Here is a 21386-nt window from a genome sequence, read left to right on the forward strand (position 1 = left end):
GAGTTTTGCTGAATACAAGAATATTGTTACAGCAAAAAAAAAAAAAAAAAAAACAAGAAAAACATCATTTGCCATGCAGCAAGCTGAGTGTGTGTGTGTGTGCATCATTGAAGCTAGTCTTTCAGAAATTGCTCTAACCATCAGAAATCCATCCACAACTTCACAGACGCTTTAGCAAGCTGGACTCTGATATCAGGGTACTAGTTTCATTAGACCTTCTCACTTCTGAAGGATCCACAGTATAAACTTTCAGAGCCGGCAACATAATCCCTCTCATCAAATATTTGGGCGATGGGTGGAAAATTGTTCTGCCAGCCGAAGAAGACAAAATCCATTCCTTCTGGCAATTTTCTGCAATGAAAACTCCAGGAATGAATGTGCAATAACTTGTGGAAATTTCAAGTATTCTCACACAAAAGCAGTGTCCTCCAAACCTCGAACTGTAAAGGAACTCCTTGCTTATCTGAAGGTTAAAATGTTGATTTCGCTTTGTGTTTGAATGGCCACTAAAGAAGAAGAAAGTACTTTCAGACTTTTAAAGCCAAAGAAATGTTACATTCAAATAAAGTAAAGGCACGTTGAAAGCTGTACTTGGTTGGTAGCATCTCCCAGGTTGGGATGCAAAAACCAAAAGACCATTTTCTAGCACTAACCCAGCGACGGGAGCTTATCTGCTCAGATTAGGATGCTGCGCACAAGCCAGCCCGGAAATGGATGTCGGGTTTGACTCTTCTTGGTTGGTTGCAACAAGTTCCATCTGCTCTGTGATGCAGAGCTGGATCACTCTGGTGTTCTGATAATGTCTCTTCAAGGTTTCTCTCGAAAGCCCTCATTTGCTCACTCTCTGTGTAAGAGCTTGGCAGGTGGGTAGGTGATGGCAGGGGAAGCTAAAAGGGTCTGCAGCATGTTAATGATGGAGAGAGGATTGCACACCAGCACTCTAGGTCCTCAGTTTTGCACATGAACCGTTCAACCATTCTTTCCTGTGTGGGGCTTACACTTCCTTAGGTCACCTGGCTGCTGAGATGCACGATGGATCCAGCTGAAGGATAGGTGGGGAATGAGGGTTCTACTGAAACACCATACTGAACAAATTAATACTGAACAAATTAATTCAATCTACTTTCTTTAATTTGGAGGCTCTTCCTACCCCCACACCCTTTTCACCGATAGATTTCTTATTTATGTGGCTTGTGTTTGTAATAAGCAATTGATTCCAATTTCCTCAAATGGAATTTTACGCAATCCATGGGTGAAGTGTATTTTTTTTTTTTTTTTTTTTTTTTTTTGCGGTATGCGGGCCTCTCACTGTTGTGGCCTCTCCCGCTGCGGAGCACAGGCTCCGGATGCGCAGGCCCAGCGGCCATGGCTCACGGGCCCAGCCGCTCCGCGGCATATGGGATCCTCCCAGACTGGGGCACGAACCCGTATCCCCTGCATCGGCAGGCGGACTCTCAACCACTGCGCCACCAGGGAGGCCCCAGGTGAAGTGTATTTTTGCAATGCTTAAAAATGTTAAGTGAATGACGTAAACAAAATGACCAGTTGCATGCATTATTTAGTTTTAAAAAGCAAACTCTTTTCAGAGGTTTTAAAAGAACCTATTTAACAGGTAAGTAACCATTATACACAATACCATTCAGTGGCTCAAGGACAATTTCTTTGACGCCTTCTCTGCTTCATGCACCATGCTAGGAGTGAAATACTGAGTATCAGGAGACAAAACCCTTCCCCCTTCAAGTAGTTGACATTTTTAGGGCAGGGAGAGACAGATAATATACACATTTTCAACATATTTAAAAATATATAGCATATTAGATGATGACAAAGTTCTTTAGAAAAAATAGAGCAGGGAAGAGACTGTTGGGTAAAGAGGGAATTACAATTGATGACAGTGCGGCTAGAAGGGCTTAGGATGGCAAAGGAGGTAAGAAGGCAATGCAGATTTAGGAAAGAACATTTCAAGCACAGGGAATAGTACATGCAAAGGTCCTGAGGTGAGAGTGTGCCTTTAATACTAGAGAAACCATAGGAAGCAAATGTGGAGAGAGGTGTGTACGGGGGAGGGTGGGGAGGTGGCAAAGGGTAGAGAGGAGATGAGATGAGAATAAGGAAGGGATGGGGACAGCACACATGCAGCCCCTTTTAGGTCCCTGGACTTTTGAGTTTGAGTCTGAGCGAGATTACGAACCTTTGGCATTTCCAGACAGAGGAGTCATGATCTCACTCCCCCCTCCCTTTTTTTTAAACCAGGCAAAGAACTTTATTAACCTTTGTTTCAAACTTTATTCCCAGGCTTCTTCATTTTAATTAGTGGCAAAGAATGAATTGTATATAAGCAAAAACTGAAAAGAACTGCAGTGTCCAGGGGCTTGGGCTTAAAAATATTAGAGATCTAGATTTTATCAGATCCGTAAACAAAATTTTAAAAAAGCAGTCACAATATAAAATAGCAGCTCCCAGTAACTTCAAGATTTATCCTCTTCACAAGCTGACTCAATTGTCTGCTTCGTTCTTGGAAGCCTCATCAAAATTCGCCACAAGATCTGGAACTTCATCAACCTCCTCCTCTCCAATAGCAAGTGGTGCCTTTCCATCCAGAGACTGTTTGGGCAGAGCTCCAGCCAGTCTCCTTATACTGGTCAGACTGTCTGTGCCAAGCTGGTTTAAGATGCTGGGTAGCATTTCTGTCAGCTGCTTTGTCTCAGCATGGCCTGTGAGGGTGAAAGTGTTTGCTGCCAGAGATGCCTGAACTTTAGGGTTGTTCAAGTGAATCACTGTTCCTTGGTTTGTGAACATATGCACCCCTTCAATACCAGAGATATCGTTTACCCCTAACTTCTTTAAAGAGGACTGAAGTTTCCTGTCCTCTGCTGTGGCTGTTCTATGAACCACCTTCTTTCTGCGAGCCGTTCCTTTCCCACCCATGCGCACGTGTGCCTGCAGTTGGGCGAGTTTCTCCTGGTGCATGATCGTTTGTTTCTTTCCTCTGAGGCTCCTGTCCTCGGGTTCCGCCGCGAGGTGGAAGAAGAGACAAGAGACGGCATCGCCTGGCTCCCAGGGCGGCCACCCCTGGCCCGACCTCGACCCCGAGAGTCAGCCTGAGTGGGTGCGCCTGTCCGTATCATCGCCTTCCTCTCCTGCCTTGTCCCTCCCTGTCTCGCTCCTTCCGGGCACTTCCCGCCCCTGTTCCCATCCTCCTCCCATGCCGGCGTCCAGAGCCTTTTTGTACTATGTTGGAGCGGAAATGGGGCCATGCGGGGGACTAGGGTTGGTGCTCAGGGGGTCTCGGGCAGACCAGCTGAGCTAAGGCACACACACGCGGGGACGCAAGATGGCAGCGAGTCACTTTCTTTACATCGGCTCAGATGTTACCTCTTCTCTGATGCCGACCCTGATGACCCTGTTCAATCCTGAAAGCCATGTCCCTCTTCACTCCCTCATGGCCTGACTTTTTCTTTTTCCATAGTATTTTCACCTTCTAAGTTTCTAGATCACTTTTCTTATTTATAAAGCATAGTCTAGTCCCTGCTTCTCTACTAGGATGTCAGGTACACAAAGACAGGGATCTGTCTCTAGGTCACTGGCAAATCCCAAGTACCTGGACGAGACTCTGGCTCAGTAAGGCTGCAAACCTTATACGTTCTTCTTATCGAGTCATGAAAGCTGATATAAGGATCTGCTAAGGATGCTAAGGATGATTTCCAAACAGCTCTAGAAAGCTATTCTATCCTGAATGATAAAGGGAAATATGGGGGAAAGCAGGTACTAAGAAAAAACAGTAGTTCTTAATCATCCAGGTTTGTGAAGTGGAAGACAACAAAGGGTGAAAAAGGTTGACAGTCCTCACCTTAAATGAGTCACTGTAAGAAAGAAACTAAAATAACTTGCCAGTGTTTCTCCTCAAGATTGTAATATCTAAATGACCATCAACAGACAAATGGATAAAGAAGATGTGGTACATATATAGAATGGAATATTACTCAATCATAAAAAGGAACAAAATTGGGTCATTTGTAGAGACGTGGATGGACCTAGAAGACTGTCATACAGAGTGAAGCAAGTCAGAAAGAGAAAAACAAACATCATATATTAAGGAATCTAGAAAAATGGTACAGATGTACCGGTTTGCAAGGCAAAAATAGAGACACAGATGTAGAGAACGTACAGACACCAAGGAGGGAAAGTGGTGGGGGGGTGTTGGTGGTGGGATGAAGTGGGAGATTGGGATTGACATGTATACACTGATATGTATAAAATGGATAACTAATAAGAACCTGCTTACATGGGACTGAGTGAACTGATGAGGATGATTATAATTTTTGTGACTTTCTGTTTGAATAACCCCCCCCCAAAAAAAAGAACCTGCTGTATAAAAAATTAAATTAAATTTTAAAAAATTGTAATACCCTCCAAAGTTCAAGAAATTGCTCTTTGTCAGATTATAAGAATCCTACTGCATAAATTGCAAGGGAAGAAATGTAATTTAAGTTCTTAGTAAATTCAATTAGTTTTTTAAAATAGATAATGGTAAAACTTTCTAAGAACCAAGGTTAATGCAGCCAGGTAACTAATGAAGTGACCTCAGGCCCGATTACTCTTTTAATATTTTAATATGTGGAGAGACAGACTTCCTTCCCTTATTCATTTTTTCTGTGTCTTTGAGTAACGAGTCCTCAGAATACATGGTGAATTGAGATACAGTGCAAACACATCCGTAATCTGTTCTCACATTCAATAACTTAGTAGACATACACATTCTGCAGTAGAGTATCCCTAATTTATACCCTAAATAGAAATGATGATTCTTTATACAGATACACCTCTAAATTTTCTATAACAGGAGAGTTTGCCAAGTAAATTTTAAAAATGTAAATAAGACTGGAGGAAGAAACTGTTGAAACTAGTTTAAAAACTCCTATCTTTCAAGGAGTTCAGAAGCCTCCATTCTACATGAGGGCTAAGTAAATCCACTTAGTAATCTATTCAGAGAATTCAACTCTATTTGCATGGCTATGAATTGAGAAAGTTATCAAATGTCTTTTTAATTTATGTTTTATGTTTGTAACTTGCCTTACCGTACTACATAGATAATAGTTGAGATTGTATGGGGGTGAGGTGTTCTGGTCGGGTGTGTTTTCCGGTTAGAATTATAGCATCTCAGAGTTGGAATAAAATTTAAATATAACCTTATGTCAACATCCTTCAGATGCTTGAACTTCTATCAACATATTTTCCATCTTCTGCCAAAGCACATCAGATGAGGAGGCAATCATTGCCTCTCAGTCTCCTTTTCCTTCTAAGAGTCAGAGGCCCAGAAGATTCTGGCAGTGGTTAAGCTTAATCAGCTCTGGAGTCAAAGAGCCTGGATTCAGATAACCCCATATCACTGTGAGACCTTCAGTAATTTATTTAACACCTAAACCTCCATTTTCTTCTATGCAAAATAGGGGTAAACTTAGAACTTCCTAAGGTGGCTGTGAAAACTAGAATTTAAACCATATAAAATGCTTATTATTGTATTCAGGATATTGAAATCAGTATTGTTTTTGCTATTGTTATGATCTCCGTTCCGCACACTGGGACAATGAGAATTAGCCAGAAATCATGTCAATTAGAATTATACAAGACTCATCTATTTTCTTGGCATCTCAGGGTTTTGCAGGACCTCATGAAGCCTGGTTACCGAGAAAGATCAGAGTTCAGTGAAAGAGGCGCTGCTCATATATTGACCCTAAGGAATAATCTAGAAATCACTTCTGAGAGGAAAAGTCCCTGAAAGCTTGATTTTCCTAAGAGTTGTGAATTCTCTTACACATGAAGACTCAACAGTTGATGAACTGAGGTCTTGCTAGTCAGATTCCAGTGAATAGAGACTTCACTATATAATTGGCCTTTCTATCAATTAGTCCCAATTGGTAAATTTTACTGTACATTTGTCCCTGTCAAGAATGAATTAATAATTTAAGTGTGACATTACAGAAATACCAGACATTGATGTATGCGTATCATCTTTGGTATACATCAATATTCCCGTTAAGTCCTTGAGAGTGGCAAGAGCAGGCCAGGTGATCAGAAGGAAGTTTTGCAGGACCTCTGTGAACCACACAGACCCAAGAACAGTGCAAAAATCACCTCCTGAAAAAAACAAGGAACTGGGTTCCAATTAATAGACTGCCAACCTGACTTGGCTTGCCAAGCCAAGATGCTGGGCAAACTGTGTTTGAGTTCACTGGTGAAGCTATGGTGGTGTTTCTTGGGCTCCAGGCAACCACACGGGGCAGAGGTTGTAAGAGGCTACTTGTCGCAGTCTCAACAATGAGGTTTTATTTTCCCTAAAGGAGTCAGAGCCAGGAGCTGCTAACTGGTCACAGGTGTGCACACATGCAAGCACCCAACCAGTGATGCCTATTTCAACTTAGGAGCTGATGAGAAAGGTTGGGGAAAGTATCCAGTGTGGGGGAAGAATACAAGGGAAGAAATTCAACATGTGCTATGTCCCAGGGTCTCCAAGAGCCACATTTGCCTCCATGATATACAATGGAATATTACTCAGCCATAAAAAAGAATGAAATAATACCATTTGCAGCAACATGGATGGACCTAGAGATTTTCATACTAAGTGAAGTAAGTCAGATAAAGACAAATATCATATGATATCACTCATACATGGAATCTAAGTTTTAAAAATGGCACAAATGAACTTATTTGCAAAGCAGAAAACAGACTTACAGATATGAAAAACAAACTTGTGGTTGCCAAAGGGGAAACATGGGGCGGGGGATACATCAGGAGCTTGGGATTAACTTACACACACTACTATATATAAGATAGATAACCAACATGGACCTGCTGTATAGCACAGGGAACTCTACTGACTGAATACTCTGTTGTGATAACCTATATGAGAAGAGAATCTCAAAAAGAATGAACATATGTATAACTGAATCACTTTGCTGTACACCTGAAACTAATACAACGTTGTAAACCAACCATACTCTTATAAAAAAAATAAAAATAAGTTAAATTAAAAATTCTTAATTCCCCCAGCAAGCTACCCAAGCTACAGAACTTTACACAGGCTCTATATTTGGCACTGTGTTCCCTTTCTAACAGCAGGGCCCTACTCATCTGTACCCTTTCCTGGACCTCCCTTCCCACTTCTTGGCCCTGGTGCATCACCCTGTTTCCCATGAAGGCCACTTGCCCTTATTCCTACTACTTTGATGCAATAAGAGATATATTTTCCTTGATCAATCCACAAGAAATGAAGCTGTGCTCCTTCTGGGATATTGATTACTCCCTCCTGCTCCCACACTCCACCCTACACAACTTCCCTGTGTCTACGTAATTTCTGCGTATAGACCTTTATCCTACGACACATTATTAAATAGGAGGAAAGAGCATGTGTCATCAGCCAGACACCACCTGAACTTGCACAGTTTTAGTCCCTTAGCCTTCCTGAGGCATCATACCCTCCTCCTACTAAGATGGAGTTGATGATATCTACCTTAACGGTGGCAAGAATCTAAGTAACTAATTCTGTATTTCAGACATTAGCTATTATTCATTCAAACTGTTTAAGGGTTAAAATATGCTTACAAAAATCAAATCTGAGGCATGCATACTGCTATATTTCATTTTCAGAAGGTGGCAGAATTCTGCCATATACCTCCGATTCATTTCTAGACTACAGACAAAGCCCTACATCTTTCTTTTCCAACGCTCTCCCTCTCTGCTCAGCCTAAGCTTATCACCAGTGTGTGTAATTAAGGGGCTTAGTGCTTGGCTGCCATTCTGAGAGGCACAGCTCCTGCCATGGTGCCACCTGGCAATCTATCAGAATTTGTTTTCTGCCACTTCCTGCTCTGAAATCCTCTTTTTGAGAGGAAGTTGGAAAAGACATAGAACCAGTTTCTACTTCCCAGCAGGACTTCAAAAAATGTGCCATTTGTCTTTTTGGAGGGCTCACTCTTGATTTGCCTGTTTAGTCATTACAAGAGAAGACTCAAAGGCAGTGGTTCGGTAGAAACTCTTCCTGTCTTCGTATTTCTTTTCAGAGTCCAGTGAGTGACAATCTTTCTCATTAGAAAACTCCTGGTGCTCCCTGGTCAAGTCAGAATGTCAGGCCCTAAGCAGATGAAGATAACTTAAAAAACTGAAACGATCTAGACCTAGGTCAGAGTTTCAACTTCTCTTCCCAGCTGCATCTGAAAATAACCATTAACTTTAAACAGAACAAACTAACGACCCTCCAAGGTCACTGCATTACAAATGCACTGGAGTCCACACAGTGAGGAAACAGAGTATCAGGGTGTCAAGAAGTTTCCAGATGGAAGTTTCAAGTTTTTAAAGCATTCCCCATTCCCACCTGTGTTAAAGCACTGGTTTCTTATAACAGCCCTGGGAGATGTCATTATCAAGTTCATTTTACTCAGAACATTTTAGTGCCCAATTTGCCATCTCAGGACCAGTGAGTGACAAGAACAAGGGCTTCTGACCTCAACTTCAGCATTTTTTCATCAAACCAGAGCCCTTGCAACCTACTCAGTTCCAAAAGAAGGGTTCCTATGTATTTTTCTTCTCGATTTGTGTTTTATCAATAACTGAGACCCATGACAATGTCTCCATCTGCCAGACTGTGTTGTCACCGTCCTCCAGAACCTTGTCCACAAAGTCATTCTTAATTACACAGACAAGGACAGGCTGCCTCTAACGGCACCGATAAAGGCGGCATTTCACCCACACTGCAGGTCTGTCAACAGGGGCTGATGGGAAGGGAGGTCCTGATGGAGAGGTGCCCAAAAGGCTCAGCCCTACAAAAACACCTTCAAAAGGGATGGGTTAACCTGACAAACATGATTCTGAAAACTCAGGACAATATTAAATAAATCAGTTAAAGCAATACGGCCCCTCACCTACTCCTGGAGGTTGACAGCCCTCTTCCAACAGTGCTGATCCACAAAATCATGCCTGTCCCACTCGGGATCCACAGGTCCCTTCCATCTCACAGTCCTTGAATGCCTACAGAGTCATTAGCCTGCGCTGGACCACAGCTGCCCTGTTCCGAATCCCCCTCTGATAATATCCCCTGCAATGACTTCACTGGCACTCTCAGACTCCTCAACAGATGGGAGTCCTACCCAAAGCAAACAGGTCTCTGAATTAGGTTGTAAGTTATAAGCTTTACTTTGTGAGCTCTAGAATCAACAACTGGCCCATCATTTTCTAACTGTGTGGCCTTAGGCAAGCGTTTTTTTTTTTTTTTTTTTTTTTTAAGCTGTGAGGCATGCGGGATCTTAGTTCCTCGACTAGGATCGAACCCGTGCCCCCTGAAGTGGAAGCTCGGATTCTTAACCACTGGACTGCCAAGGAAGTCCCTTAGGCAAACTATTTAAATTTTCAAACTTCAGACTCTGTCTCCAGTGCTGAATAGTTCTACCTACATCTCTAGTGGAGGAGGAAAGCCATCTACGACTCTCCTTTGCAAGGCTCTGCAAAGTTTTATGCCAATCAGGATAACAATTCCATTTGCCTTACCAGTAATAGGCATGGGAAACAATTTCGACCATTAAGATGTGAATGACAGTATGCTAGGGGACTTTGAGACTTAAAATGATACACTCACATAGAAAGGACCTTTCTTCTACTAGACAATGTTGTGTCTGGATGCGATGGCTGGAACGGCTACAGCTATCTCGTTACCATGAGTGGAGTCAGCCTGAGTATACATTCAGCTAACTCACGAGGATTATAATGTTCCAAAGTACCTGGTTTTCTGACATCCTCAATGAATGGCTGAATTAATCACTTATGTTGCATCGAGTAATAATATTGTTATAATTTACATCATCTGAGTCAGGGCTTTTCCCTACCACTCGAAGTTAGCAGAAAGCATATTAACTGATAATTATGACAATATCTAACAACAAATGTCTCAATGTCAAGTATTATTTGAAACATGTCAGTATATTAGCTTATTTGATTATCACAACAATCCTTTCAGGCTGTTAGGAAATAGCACAGAGAGGTTAAGTTACCTGCTCAGTTCACCTAAGAGGGAGCAGAAAAGGAAGCATTTGAGACCAGGCGATCTGGGTCAGAGCCAACCACTGTGCAAAATCTCTTTTCTTACTTACATGCATTATCTCATATGGGGATAATATGCTTAGCTTTAAAATAAAGTCATCTAGACAACCTCTAATGCAAAGTTGGAGGAACTTAAATATGCTGGTAATTTTGTACTAATGATGATGTGTTTCATGTGCTTACGACGGTATCAGCAATCTCCCCACCCACTGTAATTGCTTCATCGCATCCTCCAGTATCTGAGTTTATTTTTTGCACAGACCCTCACCCTCACCACAAACCTCCCAATGGTTTCTTGATGGTCTACACCCCCATCATCAAACTGGTCACAAATGGGCCCCAACTTACGCCTGATTCTCAGTGCTGGCTTTTCTTCTCTCTGGAGCTTCCAATGTTACATGCCACTCGGACTCTCAATTTTTTCATTGATTTTTTAAAATTATTTTTTGAACAGCTGATTTAGTCTCTTCAAGCCAGCTTAGCTTCTAGCCATTCAATGGTACTAGGACCCATTTTCCTTTTTGTCTTCTAAATATTCCCCTAATTTTCTGACATCTTTATATCCACCATTCCCAAGTAATTGAATCCTGAATACGTTCATATAATCCCATCCTTACCCAGTCTAGCACAATGACTCTTTTATCTCCTAGTGGCCTCTGTGAGTTTGCTTAGCTGTTCCTCTATTTGCAGAGGGCACTTGAGGATGGAAACAGGTTGCTGAATGGTGGGGGAAGGTGGATTCTGCTTTCCTGCGAGGGAGGAAGAGCCATCACAAAACCACCATGACCAGAGTCCTTAGCTATATAGTTTTACAGCAACTATATGTAATACTTCTTGGTATTCCCAAGGTGGCTTGAAAACTAACAGCTAGCATCGATAGATCATCTATGATAGGCAATGACCAAGCAAGGATGTATATCAGCTCTTTTAATCACCCTTACAGTGCTACCTTCCTGTTAGTTCTCCATATGACAAAGGTCAAAACAGAAAGGTTATGTAAGTTGCCCAAGGCCACACAGCTGGTCATGGCTAACCCAGGCTTTGACTCAGGTGTCTGGGTCCACAACCAGCGCCCTTAACAACAGTGTCATAACACCAGAACTAAGTGAGAATGTATCAATAACCATTGCTTCCTTCCAGCCAGAAAGTCCTGTGAACATGTGACCCAACCTCCCTCTAAACTTGACCTCATACCCTCCCCAGCCTAGGAGACCCTCATATCTTTGTTATCTGTCTGCCTCTTATCCATCCTTCGAGAACTAAAGCTAATTAAGATCAGCCGAACATGGCAACGGTTCCATGTGTTAAAAATCACAGGAGATAAAACTGTAAAGTAGGAAATATTGTTTCTTGAATTTAAGTCGTATGTGTTCAATATTGATGAACACTCTTCCAGGCACACAGCTAGCATGCATGTGACAGGTAGCTATATTTAATGTTCTTTTCACTGTCCCGCTCTCTTTCTTTAGACCTTAAGATAGCACCAAACAAGGAGGCATTTTTAATATACACTCTTCTGTAATGATGATTCAGAGGGATGGACACTAGGGGTGGGAGTGGAATTAAAATTCTAACTCCCTTTCTATTAAGAAAACTTCCAGCACAGCCTTTAAACATTCTAATTAACAAAAACTTATGGAGAAACTTATTAAGAGTAATGCGTAGCATAAGAGAACACAACTCTAACAGAGAGAGTGAAATACACAAATTCTTGAGCTGAGGTCAAATTCTATCTCTGACATTTGCCAACTCTGATCTTGGGCATGTCATTTCACCCAAGGGCAGATTCTGATGCCACCTATACCTTTGTTTGAGTCCTGGCTTTGCCATGTTATTAAGCTGTGTGAATTTGGGCACTGCTGCAAATCACCTGGGGATGCTGTTAAAATGCAGGCTCTGATGAAGCCATTCTGGGGAAAGGCATGACATTTTGTCTATCTACCAAACTCCGAAGTAATATGCGAAGGGCCTACAGATCCACTTTGAGAAGGAATTTAAGCAGTTTCCTCATCTGTTTAAAAAAAAAAAAGAAAAATGAAAAGAGAGATATCTACCTCATAGAGTTCTTGATACTACAGCTGACCCTTGAACAACACGGGTATGAACTGCGAGGGTCCACTTACAGGCAGATTTTTTCAATTGTAAATACTACAAATCTACAAAAGTCGTGGTCAGTTGAACCCGCAGATGCCCAGGGCTGACTATCTGTTATGTGGAGATTTTTGACTGTGTGGAGGGGGGACGCCCCTAACCCTCACATTGTTCAAGGGTCAACCGTATATGTGAAAGAAGCCTAGTTACTAAATGTTAGGAGTACTGAAGCTCAGGAAGCTTTCACTTTGATCCAGGCTGGTAAGGGCAGTCCTCAAATTTGTCCCTGCTCACACGCATATGTGACAATTCTGCTTAGATCTGAACAGTACCTCGTCTTTATATTAAAAAGGACTATTAAAAAGGACTTTGGGGGGCTTCCCTGGTGGTGCAGTGGTTGGGAGTCCGCCTGCCGATGTGGGGGACACAGGTTTGTGCCCCGGTCCAGGAAGATCCCACATGCTGTGGAGCGGCTGGGCCCATGAGCCATGGCCGCTGAGCCTGCGCGTCCGGAGCCTGTGCTCCGCAAGGGGAGAGGCCACAACAGTGAGAGGCCTGTGTACCGCAAACAAAAAAAAAAAAAAAAAAAAAAAAAGAAAAGGACTTTGGGGATTTCCCTGGCAGTCCAGTGGTTGGGCCTCCAAGCTCCCACTGCACAGGGCACGGGTTCAATCCCTGGTCGGGGAACTAAGACCCCACATGCTGTGAGGCATGGCCAAAAATAAAAATAAATAAAAACAAAGATGACTTTGGCTTGTAGGAAGGATAACTTTATGGGCTGCCCTTATCTCCAAGTTCACCCCACCCTGGGACTCTTTATCTAGTTCTCTCTGTGCTTTAGGTAAGCTATGCCATGATGTCCTTATCAGTGAGGCTCTGCAGAAATGAAGAGGGGGAACTTCCCATAAAACATGTTTATAATTGGCTGTGTGAGACCAACACATTTATATCTACCAATGAGGATTAATATGCTCATAAAACACTAGTAGCTGTCTCTCTCACCAGCTGAGAAGAAAGCATTATTCCACTGCAGTCTCTTTTGTATTTAAATCCATATTTTACCTACATATATATTTACAAAACAAATTTTAAATATTAAGTAGAATGCAAGTTATAACAAATAATCATGTCTCCCACACTTACTTAATGCCAAGGTTGAGAAAGGAAATCGCATCAATAACATGAGTCAGTCCCTCAAACACAAGGTTTTATTTGTTAAGACATCAAATAAAGCACAAGATGGTGTTTGCTCATAGGTAACATACCAAAGCAGGAAGCCCGTAAGCTCAGGGGAATTCTACATTCATTCAAATAGATTCTAATGATGGTAAGAATGGGGGTAATTTAATCCAAATTGTTTAATTCTGAATGAGAAAAGAGGTGACCAAACGTTTCTTTTTCCCTTCCTTTTTGTCTTCTGTCTGCCCTTGCACAGAGACTTCAAAAACCAAGACAGCCGCAGTGAAGCTTTGGTTCTGGGTAACTTGAGAGGTTCCCCCCAAAGGGAGTTCATTTCTCTCTCCATCACAACACTCAGCCACTGCTACCTGCGGCTCAGCCCATTGTGATCTGCTTTTGAGAGCTCTCCTCTCCTTAGCTTAAGATCTCTTGTACAGACACCTAAATGCAAGCAGCCATCAGCACAAAAGCAACATCTAGGGGACAAGCAGGCTGCAGGCTAGCCAGTGAGGGCACTTTTGCTTTTAGCCTTTGTCAGGCAGCGCCCAGAATTGATGGAGTTCCTCGAATTTATTTCTGACTCTAAGCCCCTCTATACAGACGGACTTATTCTGTCTGCCTTGGTAATCACATTTTGTGAACACTGTAAACTTTTCCACAGAGCACTGTCATGCCTGACTGTCTTCCTGCTTCTGGTCGTCAGACATCACATTTACTGAGCACCTACCATATACCAGCTAATGTGCTAGGCACCGGTGCACAAATCAGACATGTTCCCTGATGTCACCGAGCTTATGGTAAAGCACCCACACATGTTCCCTGACGAGCTTATGGTAAAGCACCCACAGAGGCACCAAGAATCGTGGTCCTCTAAATGACTAAAGGGATCTTTCTCACTACTCCCCCAGCCCCACCACTTTTTATAACAGTTTTATAAACCCCTATTATAGGGTTTTTGGTTTTATTTTTAACTAACCCTTTTTTTTTTTTTTTTTTTTTTTTTTTTGCGGTACGCAGGCCTCTCACTCCTGTGGCCTCTCCCGTTGCGGAGCACAGGCTCCGGACGCGCAGGCTCAGCGGCCATGGCTCACAGGCCCAGCCACTCCGTGGCATGTGGGATCCTCCCGGACCGGGGCACGAACCCATGTACCCTGCATCAGCAGGCGGACTCTCAACCACTGCGCCACCAGGGAAGCCCTAACTAACCCATTTTTAGAAGGTCATATTTACCCATCTCCACTCCCCAACGTAGACAATATCTGGTCAATTTCACAATGCTTTTGCCCAATCATTTGCTTTAATTTCATTCATATGCACGCATTCAATCAATCACCAATCCTTTAACTGAGCAGCTGTAGTATGTGGGCTTTGTACTAAGCATGAGGATAACCACCAGCCCTCAAGAGGCTCCTAGCCTAGTAGGCAAGGTGAAGGCACTCAGTGAGTACGATTTGATGAGTAGTATAATGGGAAGTTCAGTGGCACATATATACAATGGAATATTACTCAGCCATAAAAAGAAACGAAATTGAGTTATCTGTAGTGAGGTGGATGGACACGGAGACTATCATACAGAGTGAAGTAAGTCAGAAAGAGAAAAATAAATACCATATGCTAACACATATATATGGAATCTAAAAAATAAAATGGTTCTGAAGAACCTAGGGGCAGGACAGGAATAAAGACACAGACATAGAGAATGGACTTGAGGATATGGGGAGGGGGAAGGGGAAGCTGGGATGAAGTGAGAGAGTGGCATGGACATATATTCACTACCAGATGCAAAATAAATAGCTAGTGGGAAGCAGCTGCATAGCACAGGGAGATCAGCTCGGTGCTTTTTGCCCACCTGGTGGGGGGGATAGGGAGGGTGGGAGGGAGATGCAAGAGGGAGGAAATATGGGGATATATGTATATGTATAGCTGATTCACTTTGTATAAAGCAGAAACTAACACACCACTGTAAAGCAATTATACTCCAATAAAGATGTTAAAAAAAAAAGATGCCAGAGACTACTTCACAGTGGAGTAGTTGAGTCATTGGTTCATGCATACACAGCTTGACTAGAAACATAATAGAAGCATTTCACACCTTACAAGCCTAACATCAGTCAATAGAAGAGATAAAGACAAATATCCTTGAAAACTAAGTATTATTAGATTACATAGCTTAATGCCATCAAAACATGAAATCAATTATAGTCAACCCTCGGGATCTGCGGGTGATTGATTCCAGGACCCACTATGGATACAAAAATCCACAGATGCTCGAGCCCCAGTGTCAGCCCTCTGTATTCACAGGATCCACATCCACGGATTCAACCAACCACGGATACAGAGGGCCAACTGGTTTTAAAATGAAAGGTGATGTACTAATCTGTCTGTTGTTTAATGCTGTCTTGGGTTTGAGTGGTGCAAGATAACGTTCACGCCTTCCCAATTTGATATTTTCACTTGCACAAAAATTCAGTTAGGGGCTTCCCTGGTGGTGCAGTGGTTGAGAGTCCGCCTGCCGATGCAGGGGACACGGGTTCGTGCCCCGGTCCGGGAGGATCCCACATGCCGCGGAGCGGCTGGGCCCGTAAGCCATGGCCACTGAGCCTGCACGTCTGCAGCCTGTGCTCCGCAACGGGAAAGGCCACAAGAGTGAGAGGCCCGCGTACCACAAAAAAAAAAAAAAAAAAAAAAAAAAATTCAGTTAGAATATCAGATATTTTGCATTTCCAGCATGGACATTAATGAAACATGGAGGGGAGGGGGATGAGAAAATGAGATCTTTGAGTTGCCATGATTCACATTTTTTTTCAATATCATGCAATGTTCCCACTAATGAGTAATAGCTGAGAAGCAATATAGGGTATTAACTGTTACATATTAATAACGCCCTGCTGCTGGAGAACAAAAACAGTCCTTTACGTGCTGCTTATAAACAGCTTATACGCTCCTGCAGCTTCTGCTTTGCTCTGCTCATCCCTCCAAGCTACTCTTCTTAAAAGCTTTTCAACATTAAAACCAAAACTTTCAAGGGAGATGAAATGGGCTCCTGAAAAATTGCTTCCTCTGGCTAGACGGTGCCAGAACGGATATAATTAAAATATACTTACAACAGTTATTTAAAAGTCTTCACCCCAGAGAACAAAGTTTTGCCAACCACTAAACTCAGTGTAGTCACTGAATCACATGTGGTTTCTTTAGTGGCAAAACTTATCACTTTGGTCAGTTAAGTTATGATAAATCAAAGAAAGAAACTTCCATGGGGGAGAATTAACCAACAGCAAGGCTGATACCCAACTTTCACAAAGGATAACTGAAACCAAGATTCCTCCCAAATGCAGCTACAGACTTAAGGTAGGTGCTTATCAGGCCTCTGGTCTGAATTGTCTGCTAATATATGGACTTGCAAACTGGCAGGAGGACAGCACTGCATGAAGTGAATCCTGCCCTGATCATAATTGCACCTGTGGTGTGTGGTGTTGATTCTTTGCTAGAGAAACACTACATTTACCGAAGCTGTTGGTCTGAACCAATCCCCAAGCTCTTCCCTCAACTTGATTTGTAGATCAATTGTTGTGATTAAAGTAAAGGGATTTGAGGGAGCCAAATGCTGATTCAAACACTCAAGGTGCTTACAGCAGTGTTATTCACATCCTGCTTTAGACCAAGCTGGTGGAGTTCTTGTTTCCAAGCAAGGACGTCTCAGAAAACTGCTGAATGCTTGGAAGCTACCGTGGGGGGGAACAGGACCTACCCAGGGAAAGAAGAGCATGTGGATGAAAGTAATGAGAATATAGAGGGTACGTTCATAAAAACTAAATTTTTGCCAACGATGGTGTGATTCACACGCCTCCTTACGTGGTTGTTTCAAGCTAATCAAGCTGGGTTTGCAGAGCATCTATGTACACTCAACTACGACTCTGTGGTCATGCCTGATGACTAAATCCAGCCAACCACCTTAAGAGGAAAAGACCAGCCACATCAATACGAGATGTGCCAAAATGGCTGAAACACAAGTCCTAAAACCAAACATATATCTGCTCACATCTCGCCCCATTTTCTTCCCGGGATACTGGAAGGGGTCCATCTTCTTCTTCCTCCAAGGGTGCATTTGATCCTATCCCTCCTGCTTTTCCAGGATGCTCGCCTAATCACATTTTCCTTTCTTTCCTATAGTACAAAGCTTTCCCATTTCCCTGTAGTGATCCTTCTGGTCAAGATTTAGCTGTGACTAAATATCATGTTAATCAAAAACAGTATAAGGGGCCTCCCTGGTGGCGCAGTGGTTGAGAGTCCGCCTGCCGATGCAGGGGATACGGGTTCGTGCCCCGGTCTGGGAGGATCCCATATGCCGCGGAGCGGCTGGGCCCGTGAGCCATGGCCGCTGAGCCTGTGCGTCCGGAGCCTGTGCTCCGCAGCTGGAGAGGCCACAACAGTGAGAGGCCCGCGTACAGCAAAAAAAAAAAAAAAACAGTATAAGATCTACACTCCATTATCTTTCTTCTCCTTCACAAGAGTGACCTACATTCACGGTTCCTTGATGCTCAATCTGTAACCTACTCAGTCTAGAAACAGTCAACCAACACAGGTCCCACCAACATCACCAACGGTTTCCATGACGATAGCTCCAATGGACATTTTCAGCCTCCAACTTAACTTATAACATCTGACACATTTAACAACTCCCTTGTTCTTGAGATGTTATTTTGCTCTTGTTTGTCCTTAATCTCAAAGGATGTTTCTTCATGGTTTCCTTCAAATCCATCCCTGACTCGATTATTAAAATGTTGGAACACCCCAAGGTCCAGTCCTAGGTCATGTTTTTTCCTTGTGTTCTTTCTATCCATGTTCTGAGCTTCAATTTACAAAAAAGGCACCTGACACTTGACATGTCCAAGACCTCCCTCATCTCTCCCTTCCTCATTGCCAACCCTGCCTCACCTCTGGTGCTGCCCCTCTAAAGGAAAGGTCCCACCAGGTTTCAATTGGGTAGGTCAGCTATAATATGGATGCACCTCAAATAGTCTGGTGAGTGAAAAAAGCCAGACAAAAAAGAACAGATTCTATGATTCCATTTATACGAAATGCCCATAAAAGGCAAATCTATAGAGATCAAAAAGTAGATTAGTAGATTTTCCCAGAGATGGGAAAGGGGAGTGACTAAAAATGGCCATAAAGTTTCTTTTTAGGGTGACGGAAATGTTTTAGAATTAGACTGATGTTGGCAGTGAAACTCTAAAAATACATGAAATTTTATTGAGTTGTACACTTAAAAATGGATCAACTTTGTGACATGTAAATTGTACCTCCATAAAACAGTTTCTAAAAGTTACATAAGTAGGAATTATATTTGACTTTCCCCCCTTTTCTCTCTCACCTCCATTTTCAACCTATTCCTAGGTTCCACCCATTAGACTACTAAAATATTACTCCATTCATTCATTTCTCTCTATCGTGCTCTAATCTAAATGAGCATCATCTTTTCCCTGACTATTGCAATGGACTTTTCACCAGAGTCTCCCTTCAGTTCTGGCACCCATAACAAAGTGTTCTCCACACTTCAGCCAGAAAGATCTTTTCTGCTTAGAAATCCTTTACTGACTCCCAGAAGTCCCTAGATAAAGACCACATGCCTTAAATGACCTGAAAGACCCAGTGTGACTGGCCAGCTGACCCCTCTCCAGCCTTTCACCCCAGTCTCTCCTCCCCATATCCTGCTGGGTCAGCTACATGTTTTTATCTGCAGTGTTCTTCCACCCCTCCTTCACCTGCTCAATTCCAACTCCCCCTTCTCTGGGTAGCAGCCCAAGAATTAGCCTGAGGGAAATTAACCATTGGTTACTGCCCTCATAGAACCATGTTTCTTGTCTTCAGAAAACTAATCCCGTATTACTCAGCCATAAAAAAAGAATGAAATAAGGCCATCTGCAGCAACATGGATGAACCTAGAGATTATCATATTAAGTGAACTCAGAGAAAGACAAATATATCACTTATATGTGGAATATAAAAAATGATACAAATGAACTTATTTACAAAACAGAAATAGACTCACAGACATAGAAAACAAAGTTATGATTACCAAAGGGGAAAGGGGGGGAGGGATAAATTAGGAGTTTGGTACTAACATTTACACAATACTATATATAAAGTAGATAACCACTGGCAACTAGACTCAATATTTTGTAATAACCCATAAGGGAAAAGAATCTGAAAAAAAGAGATATGTATGTAAGTGTAACTGAATCACTTTGCTATACACCTGAAACACAAGATTGTAAATCAACTATACTTCAATAAAAAATTAAAAAACAAAAAGAAAACCAATTCCAGTTTGTAATTCAACATTCACCACTGTGACGATTTGGGTTAATATCTGCCCCTTTTTCCACCCATGGAATTTGCATGAGAGCATGGAGTACATATGTATTTGTCCTTGTGGTCACCATTTTATCTTTAGCACCTAGACTAATACTTGGATGTAAACAATTAGTTCAAAGAATAGCTTCTCTGGTAGTAATAGTTAATATCAACAATTTTTATTAATATAATTCCTTTCTTAAGACAGTCAAAGGGTAGGACATGGCTATTACTTTTAGTATTTCAATGATATTTTCATATACACACATGATCCTTAGTACACCTGTAAAATAATCTAGTTTTCTGATCTTCACAGAACCCAGGTAAACTGAGGACTGAAATGAACAAGCTAGTTGGGCCCAGAGGCCCAGAGAGGAGCAGCCAAATGGAGATATGACCAAGCACATAAATATCAGGCAGAAATTACTTTTAAAGCTTGTCTCTAAATCATGACTTTTCTTCTGTGTAATAGAATGAGCCTCTGCCAGCCAAATAGAAATTTCACACTCCTCAAATTCTGCTAGGAAGAAAAAAGTTTTGACATCCTTTCCTTATCTCTACAGACACCGACTTCTCCTGGAGCTTCTGTATGACAGCACCTCTGGCAAGGCCAGACTCCTCAGCCTCTCTTTTCCCTGTGATTAAAAATAAGCTCCCAAACATCACTTGGCAATAAGGCTAGCTGTCAGCGTCTGGTCCCAGCTCAGACACTCTTCTTATGCCCTGGGCAGAACTCTGAGCCTCACTGGGCCCATTCCCGGAGCACCACCCCCTAATCCAAAACCAGGGGCCCTTAAGAGACCAGACAGAGAAAGAAACCTGAAATGCTGGGTAGGAAACGTGCCAAAACTATGTTTCTAAGATTCTTCTATCAGAGACTTTTTAAAATAAAATCATTAAAAAGTACAATGAAAACAGGACAAAGGAAAGTTCCGTTTAAAAAAAAAATACATGTGAAAGATGAAGAACTAAAATCACAAAAATTTAACTAACCAATTTTGATGTTGTAGATGGGGACAAAATTCTGATTTGTCAGCATCATTCTGGACAATTACATCTAAATAAATATTCCAAGCATTTGACTCAACTTAGGCAAGGCTCACTTTAGAAATTAGAATTCTGCCAGTGTGTACAAACGGTTTGAATAGCAAATAGTGAATGGAGAATACCGCTTTTGACCACGGTCACTATCTACCTGTAATTCGTAGGAAATCAATTCTTTCCAGAGATTACAGATATTCTCCCTAAAATAAACATAACACTTGGCGCTCTCATAGGATTTTTGGAACAGTAACCAAAATATTGTAGTGCAAGTTTCTAGGAGTTTAGGAAAAATATATTATCAATATCATTTACCCAAGTAGGGTAAACACACCTAGCATGTCAAAGAAGTTCACAGTAATGCAAGGTATTGTTAGAGTGTAACAGCATGTTTAATATACATTATTTCATTTTCTTTAGAAACATACTGATCTCAACTCTTAGGAGCTGTTCTGAAGAGAAACATTTAATTAGATTCTGTATTACTGGAAACCACATAATTTTATATTTAACTTTATAATACTAAGCACCAATAATCTCACAGAGAAGGTAGTCTGTATATTTGTTGAGAGTTCAGGAGAGGGAAAACCAATTACAGGGACACTTTAAGCATTTAGAACAGACAGGAGAGA

At 42.0% G+C, this 21386-nt stretch overlaps 1 protein-coding gene and 1 pseudogene across 4 annotated transcripts in view; both read right to left on the bottom strand.

Moving 5' to 3' along the window:
• Positions 1–21386, bottom strand: part of UNC5D (unc-5 netrin receptor D) — a gene marked incomplete at its 5' end in the record, with an annotated part of 606527 nt that overhangs the window by 295535 nt on the left and 289606 nt on the right. The gene's annotated exons all lie outside the window — the stretch shown is intronic.
• On the bottom strand, positions 2497–3128 carry LOC309795871 (transcription factor BTF3-like; annotated as a pseudogene). The gene has a single exon. The product of its transcript is annotated as a transcription factor BTF3-like (transcript).

This window comes from Mesoplodon mirus (genome assembly GCF_964341445.2).
Source record: "Mesoplodon mirus genome assembly, chromosome: 20".
Lineage (NCBI taxonomy): Eukaryota > Metazoa > Chordata > Mammalia > Artiodactyla > Ziphiidae > Mesoplodon > Mesoplodon mirus.